Source organism: Myotis lucifugus, unplaced genomic scaffold, assembly GCF_000147115.1.
Source record: "Myotis lucifugus unplaced genomic scaffold, Myoluc2.0 scaffold_160, whole genome shotgun sequence".
NCBI lineage: Eukaryota > Metazoa > Chordata > Mammalia > Chiroptera > Vespertilionidae > Myotis > Myotis lucifugus.
Genome location: NW_005871208.1, coordinates 1,552,574 through 1,564,223, shown reverse-complemented (window position 1 = coordinate 1,564,223; position 11,650 = coordinate 1,552,574).

Genomic DNA, 11,650 nt, shown 5'->3' with positions numbered 1-11,650 from the left:
CCCCCCCGGGGGGTTCGAGGTTTTGCTTCCCAGTCAAAGTCACATACCTGGGTTATAGGTTGGATCCTCAGCCCTGGGAGAGGGCACTTGAGGGAGACAACCAATCGATGTGTCTCCACATCAATGCTTCTCTTTCCCTCCTTCCCTCTCTCCCTCTCTTCCCCTCTCTCTAAAAATCAATGGGAAGAAAATATTCTCTGGTGAGCATTAACAACAACAACAACCTTAAAATCTCAAGATAAGTCTACAACCATCACTTTGTAGCATTTGTTCTGAAGAATCCAGAAGAAACAAACTGTGGTAGTTATTGGTTACTATATAACAAATTACCCTAAAACAACAAACATTTATTATCTCAGTTTCTATGGGTCAGAAATTGGTTATTGCAAATCACTTTCCAATTCCTGACATTTGCAATGTCTCATATTCATATCCTCTTCTCCATTTTCCTTATCATTTTTTACCCTGACCACTGCATTAGTCTCCTAATGAGTCTTCCTGCTTCAATCCATGTAATGTGTAGCTACTAGATTTATTTTCCTAAAGCATAGTTCTGAATACATTCCCCTGCTAACAAACTTTCCATGACTCTCTCTAATTGGCTTGGGCGGACATTCAAGACTGGTATACTCCAGCCCCAAATCACTTTTTTTCTACTATCCTCCCTTGTCTGCAGTTAAATTCCAAACATGCACACCTGTGCTTTTCTAACTTATTCTTTCCCCCTCCCCCTCTTTGCTCTTTGTTTTGCCTGAATACTCTTTCCTCATTCACTACCAAATGGGTCAATAATCAAGGCTCTTCAAATGTCACATTTTCTAGGAAGCTTTTTTTGAGCTTCTTTCTCTGAACTCCCCTAGGACTGCGCCTGTATCTTCTTTTGGCATTTGTCATTTTCCTCCTTGAATTGCCTTCACTCCTCCTCCATCAACTCCTCAAGGGCAGAATTCATGTTGATTATCTTTGTGTTTTCTGTGCATTAGCATCTGGAACATTATTAGTGCTCAGTATATATTTGTTGTTGCTACAGTCAGACTTTTAAGGAATTATATTCATTGAGGCTATCATAGCACATATTGATTCATATACCTGGATTCATTTAGTGTTCATCAAACTGGAAAATGTAGCCCTTAAAACCAATGGTTTCTTCCATAGGAAAAGAGCAAAAAAGGTTTCCTCTTTTAGACTTTTTCAAACTGAAAAATGTTTGGAAACTAGGTTAAAATAAAGCAAACAAGCAAATGCATATGTTTATTTTCCAGAGACTGAATTTACTAAGCTAATTCGCTTAACTTAATATTTGAGGTTTTTACAATAACTTGGTTGAAATTGTCCAGATTTTCTTTTGAAAACCATCCTGTTATATATACACACACAACACACACAAATAAACATATATAAATAGCAAATAATTATACATGGCAGTTAAAAAAAATCTCAACTATAGCCTTGGCCCATGTAGCACGGTTGGTTGGAGCATTGTCCTGTACACCAAAAGATGGCTGGTTTGATTCTCAGTCAGAGCACATACCTAGGTTTTGATTGGATCCCTGGTCAGGGCACGTAAGGGAGGCAATCGATCAATGTTTCTCTCTCACATCTTTCTCTCTCCCTTCCTCCCTCTAAAAAAACAAAAACAAAAATGTTCCCTTCCTGTAAAAAAACAACAACCTCAACTACATTAATAAATTTTAGTTATATAGCCCTAGCTGGTTTGGCTCTGTGGATAGAGTGTCGGCCTGCGGGCTGAAGGGTCCTGGGTTTGATTTTAGTCAAGAGCACATGCCTAGCTTGCAGGCCCCATCCCCAGTAGGGGGTGTGCAGGAGGCAGCCCATCAATGATTCTCTCTCATCATTGATGTTTCTATCTCCCTCTCCCTCTCTGAAATCAATAAAAATATATTTTAAAAAATTTTAGTTATATAAAACATTCTCTGTCCCTCTCTGAGCCTTAGAATTCTAATCTGTAAAAGGAAGGCATTTAACTAGATGATTTCAAAAATCTTTTTTGTCATTTTATGAATCGGTGATGCTAATTGTGGATATTATGATCTTTCTCCTGGTAAAACTGGCAAAGACATTCTTCAGATAACCAGGACTAAGCTAATCTATAATAATAAAAGCATAATATGCTAATTAGACCAGACATCTTTCCGGACGTCTTTCTGGACAACCTTCCGGACTAAGCTGGGGCTGTAAGGGAAGCCTGGTTCCCTGGTGCCTGCTGGCAGCTGGAGGAAAGCCTGGGTCCTGGGTGCCAGAGGGAAGCTGGTACTGGCAGCCAGGGAAAGCAAGGCCTACCCTTGCACAAATTTTGTGCATCAGGCCTCTAGTCCATTAATAAGAGAATATGGTTTATATGCTAGTTACTTCCATTTTGTTCAGCTTGTATAGCTGAAATAATAAATTGTCATTGTTTTATGCTTTATGACCACACAATCCAAGCAAAATTTATTACTACTTTAACAATGTGTATTTATCTAAAGTAAGTCTTTTTATCACTGAGTTTTGAATGTGTAAGGTTAATTTTAAATATATATTAGTATTATATAGGGGTTCTATTTTTTAAAAATCTGTATTGTTGAAAGTATTACATATGTCCCCACTCCACCATTGACCCCTTCTGGCCTACTCCCACCCACCGCCCCAGGCCTTCACCACCCTATATTCTGTGTCCATGGGGTATGCATATATGCATACATGTTCTTTGGTTGATCTTTTCCCACCCACCCACCACGCCTTCCCTTTGAGATTCAACAGTCTGTTCCATGCTTTTATGTCTCTGGATCTATTTTGTTCATCAGTTTACTTTGTTCATTAGATTCCACATATGAGTGAGATCATGTGATACTTGTCTTTCTCTGACTGGCTTATTTCACTTAGGATAATACTCTTCAGGTATCTCCATGCTGTCTCAAAGGGTAAGAGATCCTTCTTTTTTACTGTTGCATAGTATTCCCTGGTGTAAATGTACCACAGCTTTTTTATCCACTCATCTACTGATGGGCACTTGGGCTATTTCCTGATCTTAGCTATTGTAAATTGTGCTGCTATGAACACAGGGGTGCATGCATTCTTTCTTTCTTTTTTAAAATAAATCTTTATTGTTCAGATTATTACAGTTGTTCCTCTTTTTTTTTTTTAATATATTTTATTGATTTTTTACAGAGAGGAAGGGAGAGAGATAGAGAGTCAGAAACATCGATGAGAGAGAAACATCGACCAGCTGCCTCCTGCACATCTCCTGCTGGGGATGTGCCCGCAACCAAGGTACATGCCCCCGACCGGAATCGAACCTGCGACCTTTCAGTCCGCAGGCCGACGCTCTATCCACTGAGCCAAACCGGTTTTGGCTACAGTTGTTCCTCTTTTTTCCCCCATAGCTCCCCTCCACTCGGTTCCCACCCACCCCATGCCCGAATCCCCCCACTGTCCTCGTCCATAGGTGTACGATTTTTGTCCAGTCTCTTCCTGCACCACCTTCCCCCCCTTCCCCCTGAGAATTGTCAGTCCACTCCCTTTCTATGCCACTGATTCTATTATATTCACCAGTTTATTCTGTTCATCAGATTTTTTATTCACTTGATTTTTAGATTCACTTGTTGATAGATATGTATTTGTTGTCACTTTGTTTTTCATAATTTTTATCTTTACCTTTTTCTTCTTCCTCTTCTTAAAGAATTTCATATAATACTTGTTTGGTGGTGATGAACTCCTTTAGCTTTTTCTTATCTGTGAAGCTCTTTATCTGACCTTCAATTCTGAATGATAGCTTTGCTGGGTAGAGTAATCTTGGTTGTAGGTTCTTGCTATTCATCACTTTGAATATTTCTTGCCACTCCCTTCTGGCCTGCATAGTTTCTGTTGAGAAATCAGCTGATTGTCGTATGGGTACTCCCTTGTAGGTAACTAACTGTTTTTCTCTTGCTGCTTTTAAGATTCTCTCTTTGTTTTTTGCCCTTGGCATTTTAATTATGATGTGTCTTGGTGTGGTCCTCTTTGGATTCCTCTTGTTTGGGGTTCTCTGCGCTTCCTGGACTTGTAAGTTTGTTTCTTTCACCAGGTACGGGAAGTTTTCTGTCATTATTTCTTCAAAAAGGTTTTCAATATCTTGCTCTCTCTTCTTCTGGCACCCCCATAATTCGGATGTTGGTACGCTTGAAGTTGTCCCAGAGGCTCCTTACACTATTTTCATATTTTTGGATTCTTTTTTCCTTTTGCTTTTCCGGTTGGGTGTTTTTTGCTTCTTTGTATTTCAAACCTTTGACTTGATTCTTGGGATCCTCTAGTCTGCTGTTGGATCTCTGTATATTAATCTTTATTTCAGTCAGTGTATGCTTAATTTCTAATTGGTCCTTTTTCATATCCTTGAAGGTCTCACTAAATTTTCGAAGGTTTCTAGAAGATTCTTGAGTAACCTTATAACCGTGGTTTTGAACTCTATATCCAGTAGTTTGCTTTCCTACATTTCTTTCGTTTGTGACATGTTTCTTTGTCTCTGCATTTTGGCTGCTTCCCTGTGTTGATAGAGTGGCTTTGTGTGCTAGGTGTCCTATAGGGCCCAGTGGCTCAGCCTCCCTAATTACCTGAGGTGGACACTCTTGGTGCACCCCTTTGTGGGCTGTGTGCACAGTCTTGTTGTAGTTAAGCCTTGATTGTTGTTGGTATCACTGGGAGGAATTGAATTGGCTGTGAGGACCAGCTGTGTCTACAATGGGAGAACTGCTGTGCTAGAGACACGCTTATGGGGCAGGACTTGCTTCAGTGGAGCTTTGGTCTCACTGAGTCTGTCCCTTGAGTGTGTAGCTTATGGATCTGAAGAGTTGTAATCTGGTGTGGTCTCACTCTGACCACTGGGTACACTGGCTTTTGGATCTCCAAGGAGGTACAAAGTCAGCCACTGCCTGCAGCCACCCAGCAGGAGCTACAGAGAGATCTGCAGATTCCTCCTCTTTGTTTGGGTTTGGAAGTGCCCAGATGAGGCCCAGCTGTGAAACAATGCAGGCTTCTGTTGAGCCTGAGGCCTTCTTTTGGAAGCTTAGGCTGCTCTTTGATCCAGCAGCAGTTTGTTAGGTTTTAGATTGCAAAAGAACAGGCCATTCATATGCAAAAGTCTCTGTTTACAGTTTGGGTGGGGTTGTAAATTGGGTGGGGCGAAGTCTCAGGGAATCATCAGGGCAGAGCAAACAGCAATGGCTACCAGTCAGTCCTGCCTCCGAGAGGTCCCTGGGTTTCTGTGTCCTGTGGCCCCATGCAGGAACAATGATTGCTGCTAGCACCTCTGTGAGAAAGCCACCCTCGCGTTCCTGTCCCGATGCCAGACAGTCCAGTTTCTCCCTGTATGAGTCTGGGTCCCCAGAGTCTCTCCCAGAACTGGAGTTCAGAGCAATCAGGAGCTTGTATCTCGCTCTTGATTGGAAAAGACAATAGCGTATCCAGTTGCCAGCCCGTTTCTGCTCACACCTCCGTACCTCCGCACTTCCGCACCTCCACACCTCCTACCAGTCTCAATGCGCTTTTCTCTTTCCTTCTAGTTGTATAACTTCCACTCAGCCAGCCTCCCCATGGTTATGGATGATATCCGTTTTGTCTTTTAGTTGTAGTTTTGATGTGGTTGTGTGAGGCAGCAAGTACAGGTGTGTATCTATGCCGCCATTTGGTTCCTCCTCCCATACATTCTTTCTCATTGGTGTTTCGGGTCTCATAGGATATGTTCCTAGAACTGGGATCATTGGGTCAAATGGCAGTTCCATATTTAATTTTTTGAGGAAACTCCATACTATTTTCCATAATGGCTGTACCAGTCTGCATTCCCATCAGCAGTGTACTAGGGTTCCCTTTTCTCCACATTCTCACCAGCACTTGTCATTTGTTGATTTGTTGAAGGTAGTCATTCTGATAGGTATGAGGCAATATCTCATTGTTGTTTTAATTTGCATCTCTCTGATGATCAGTGACTTTGAACATTTTTTCATATGTCTCTTGCCCATCGGTATATCCCTTTTGGAGAGTGCCTATTTAGGTATTTTGCCTATTTTTTAATTGGATTGTTTGTCTTCCTTTTGTTAAGTTCTATGAGTTTCTTATATATTTTGGAAATTAGTCCTTTATCAGATGTATCATTGCCAAATATGTTCTCCCATACAGTGGGCTTCCTTTTCATTTTGTTGATGGTTTCTTTTGCTATGCAGAAGCTCTTTATTTTGATGTAGTCCCATTTGTTTATTTTCTCCTTAGTTTCCTTTGCCCTAGGAGATGTATCCGCAAACATATTGCTATGAGAGATGTCTGAGATTTTGCTGCCTATTGTTTCTTCTAGGGTTTTTATGGTTTCACGACTTATATTTAAGTCTTTATTCCATTTTGAGTTTGTTCTTGTGTGTGAAGTAAATTGGTAGTCTAGTTTCATTTTTTTCACAATTTCAAAGTACAGTCTCTTTATTGAAGAGACTGTCTTAACTCCATTGTATGCTCTTGCCTCCTTTCTCAAATATTAATTGAGCATAATGGCTTGGGTCAATTTCTGGGGTCTCTGTTCTGTTCCATTGATTGATATGCCTGTTCTTGTGCCAGTACCAGGCTGTTTTGATTACAGTGGCTTTGTAATATAACTTGTTATCTGGTATTGTAATCCCTCCAACTTTGTTCTTCTTTCTCAAGATTGCTGTGGGTATTCGGGTCTTTTTTGGTTCCATATACATTTTTAGAGTATTTGTTCTAGATCTGTGAAATATGCCATTGATATTTTAATAGGGATTGCATTGAATCTGTAGGTTGCTTTGGGTAATATGGACATTTTAATGATGTTAATTCTACCAACCCATGAACATGGTATATCCTTCCACTTGTTTATATCCTTCCCTATCTCTTTTTTCCATGTCCTGTAGTTTTCCACGTACAAGTCTTTTACCTCCTTGGTTATGTTTATTCCTAAGTATCTTAATTTTTTTGTTGCATGATAAATGGAATTATTTGTTTAGTTTCTCTTTCTGAGAATTCATTATTGGTGTATAAAAATGCCATCGGCCCACTGGCATGGCTCAGTATTTGAGCATTGACCTATGAACCAGAAAGTCAGGTTTGATTCCCAGTCAGGGCATATGACCAAGTTGCGGGCTTGATATCCAGTGTGGGGCATGCAGGAGGCAACTGACCAATGATTCTCTCTCGTCATTGATGTTTCTGTCTCTCCCTCTCCTTTCCTCTCTGAAATCAATAAAAAAATTTTTTTAAAAATGCCATTGAATTTTGGCTATTGATTTTATATCTTGCTACATTGCCAAATTCATTTATTAAATCTAGTAGGTTTTTGGTGGAGTCTTTAGAGTTTTCTATGTATAATACCATGTAATCTGAATAATGAGCGTTTTATGTTCTCCTTTCCAATTTGCATGCCTTTTATGTTTTCTTGTCTGATCACTGTGGCTAGCACTTCCACTACTATGTTGAATAAGAGTGGTGAAAGAGGATATCCCTGTCTTGTTCCTGTTCTTAGGGGAAATGGTTTTAATTTTTTCCCATTGAGGATGATGTCTGCTGTAGGTTTGCCATATATGGCCTTTATCATGTTAGGCATGACTCCTCTATTCCCACTTTGCTTAGAATTTTTATCAAAAATGGGTGTTAGATTTGGTTGAATGCTTTTTCTGTGTCTATTGATATGATTATGTGATTTTTGTCTTTCAATTTGTTTATGTGGTGTATTACATTTATTGATTTGGGAATATTGTACCAGCCTTGCATCCCTTGCAGTAGCTCAAATCTGTTTCCTTTTTCTTTCTTCAGCTGAACTGTTTGCAGCAGAACTCTAGCTCTCTTCTTTACAGGATCCTCTTCCCGCCCCGCCCCCCCCAATACACACACACACACACACACACACACATGCGCACACACACACACACACGCATGCACGCACACTTTCTGAGAACAGAGACTGACTGCCCTTGTCAATGCCTTCCTAACTATGGAGGCCAGAAGACAGAGGAGCAAGATTTATAAGTGTTAGAAGAAAAAAACATTGCTCTAAGGCAGGGGTCCTCAAACTTTTTAAACAGGGGGCCAGTTCACTGTCCCTCAGACTGTTGGAGGGCCGGACTATAGTTTAAAAAAAAGCTATGAACAAATTCCTATGCACACTGCACATATCTTATTTTGAAGTAAAAAAATAAATGTTTTCGGCGGGCCGCATGTGGCCTGCGGGCCGTAGTTTGAGGACCCCTGCTCTAAGGTATAGGTACTCTGGAATTCTATATCTAGAGAAAATACTATTTGGTAATAAAAAAGAATGAAGTATTGATACATGCTACAACATGGGTAAACCTTGAAAACATTTTGCTAAGTAAGAAAGAGAAGCCAGTCACAAAAGACCACATATTGCATAGTTCCATTTATATGAAATGATCAGAAAAGTCAAATCCATAATGATAGTATATCAGCCCTAGCCCATTTGGCTCAGTGGATAGTGTTGGTCTGCATACCAAAGGGTCCTGGATTTGATTGCAGTCAAGGTCAGGTACCTTGGTTGCAGGCTCCTCCCCAGCCTGGGCCCTGGTCAAGGTGTGTGCAGGAGGCAACCAATCGATGTGTTTCTCTCACATTGATGTTTCTGTCTTTCCCTCTCTTCCGCTCTCTCTAAAAATCAATAGAAAAATATCCTCAGTGAGGATTAAAAAAAATATATAGTATATCAGTGGCTGTCTAAGACTGGGGGATGGAAGGCATGAGGAATGACTGCTAAAGGGTGTGGTCTTTCTTTTTGGGGTGACGAAAATGCTCTAAAATTGTGATGATGGTTGCACAACTATATGAACGTAACTAAAATCCACTGAGTGTGCACTTTAAGTGGGTGAATTATTTGGTATGTGAATTACATTTTAAAGTTGTTAAAAAAATGAAGGCAAAATTAATACATTTTCAGATTCAAGAAAAATAACAGTTCATTGTGAGTAGACCTGCATTACAATGAAAGCTAAGGAAGTTCTTCAAGCTGAGGGGAAATGATACCAGAGGGAAATTCAGATGTTCAGAAAAGAATGGAGAATATCAGAAATAGTAAATTGCTGGGTAAATATGAAGGACTTTAATATACATTTGCCTAATAAAAGCAAATATTAGAACATTGGTGGGCTGTATAATGTATTTAGATGTAATTCATATACAGGGTGGGCAAAAGTAAGTTTACAGTTGTGCGTATGGAAAATAATATTTTCTATCTTTCTTTCTATCTATCTATCTATCTATCTATCTATCTATCATCTATCTATCTATAAAAAGAGAAAATATGCAATTTAGGCCAGGATGCCATAACGGGTCATGACCAGACAGGAGGAGGTTGCACGTGGAGGTGAGGCCTGGAGCAGAGACACAGAGAGGGGGCTGGCGAGCCGCCATGCCCCGGCTCAGGCTGGCCTCCCAGAGCCGGAGTGGACACGGACAGGGACAGGGACAGGGACAGGGACAGGGGGCCGGCCTGCAGCCTCCGCACCTGAGCGCAGGCAGGCTTGGAGAGGAGACAGTGGGCCTGCCTCCCATGGAAGCAGTGCGGCTCCCTCCTGCCTCCTGTGGAATCGGTGTGGCTCCCTCCCGGCTCCCGTGGGCACTGGTGGCTCGATTCCACCTCCCGCGGAAGCCTCATGGCTCCCGTGGAAGCAGCACGGCTCCCGGCAGCGCGCTGCGGTTCCCACCGGCTCCCACAGAAGCCGCGGCGGCCTACTGCATGTGATATCACGCGATGGGCTACTAGTAATAAATAATAATATAAGAATAAACTGTGTTTTGCGTATTTACAACTTTAAACATACTTTTGCCCCACCCTGTATTACAACTATAGCATAAAGATGATGGTTCTTCTATTTGAAGAGATAAAATATTAATCCTAGTAGGCCGTGAAATGTTAAGGCTGTATTCTAAATCTTAGAACAAGGATTAAAAAATAATTCAAAAAATTATAGTTAAAAATCTAACAAATAAGTTAATGTGGAATTCCAAAATGATTTAAATAATCCCAAAGAAGGCAGAAACACAGGAACAGATAATAATAATAATAATAATAATAATAATAATAATAATAATAAACAACCAGAGTGGGGGGGATGATATATAAAACAAACACTTTAAAGGGACAACACAGACAGTGAGTCTTCCTCCGTAACCTTTTCCATGGGGATCTGTACTGTCCAGAGCCTACTAATGCAAGTTCTCATTGCAGCTCTGTTCACAGAACAAGGGTAAACAGAGGAAGCACAGTGCATGGGGAAGGAAAGTGGATAGAATATAGGAGTCTTCTTAACTGTGAGGAATTTGAAATATGCAAATAGCTGTGACACAAAAACATTTTGAATCTTCACCTTTGGAGAAGAAGCAGGCATCCCCTCAGTGGGAAAGGTATGGCTAGGTCACCTCCCAGGGTCTGTCATGTATAGCAGCTACCTTAGGGAGGTGAGGAAGGGCAGGAAGACATCTGGCCGGTGTAGGGTTCTGTTATGATAGATAGCTACTCCGTGGTAGCATTTCGCAGGGTTCTCTCACCAGCCTTCCTCTCTTTTTGTACCGAAGGCTGCAAATGCAAAGTGCCTCCAGGAACCCAGCAGGTAATGTGAATGATTAAAGTACCCTGGCAGGCATTGGGGCATACTGCAAGCAGAGCATGTACTCCCTGTGGCAGAGACATTTACTGCTCACTCAGTATCCATGAGCTTCTTGCTGCGGGGGATGTGACTAGTTCTGGCAAATGGACTGTCAGTGGAAGTAACGTGTGCCCTGTCCAGTTAGACGCTTTTCATACTTTTGCTCTTGGCTTATGTGACCATGGGGAACACAAATCGAAATAGAGCCATAAGGTATAAGTAGCCTGGATCCCTGAGTCAATGCTAGGAAGAAAGTTGCCCAGGAAAGTTGCCTGATTCACCCTGGAATTTCTTGAACAAAAAACAAATCTTCATTGTGTTAAAACCCTTCTATTTTGGTATGTTAGCTTAGCCTACCCTATCCATCTTCTTTAAAGGCAGTGGTCATGACTCAGCCCAGACTCCTATTATCAAGTGAAATGTGGGCCCAGCATTGTTGGTCTTCCACTTTTTAGAAGATCAACCAGAAATAAGGATTTTGGGGGTGAAATTCCAACACCTCTCCCATCCTTCCATTCTGTACCACCCCCACTGTCTTTGCTCTAGTTATGACTCTCCTTTTCCCTCTGCTTCAGGAATTGTCCCACTTCATTTCCATTTAGTCTACCCAGCACACAGTGAGTGCCTGCATCAACTTTTCTAAAACAGAGCTCTGTGATGGTTAACTTTAAGTGTTAACTTGACTGGGAGGAGATGCCCAGATAGGTGGTAAAACATGATTTCTGGGTGTTTCTGTTAGGGTATCTCTGGGAGCGATTAGCCTTTGAATTGGTAGACTGAATAAAGCATCATCGCCTTCACCAGTATTGGTGGACATCATTCAGTCCGATGAGGGCTTGAAGAGAACAAGACAGAGGAAGGGCGAACTCAGTGTCTCTGATTGTGCTGAGATATCTATCTTCTCTTGACCTTGGACACCGGTGCTTCTGGCTCTCCAGCCTTTTGATTCAGATTGAATTATACTACTGGCTTTCCTGGTCTTGGGGATGGCAGATCACGGGACTTCTCAGCCTCCATAATTGAAT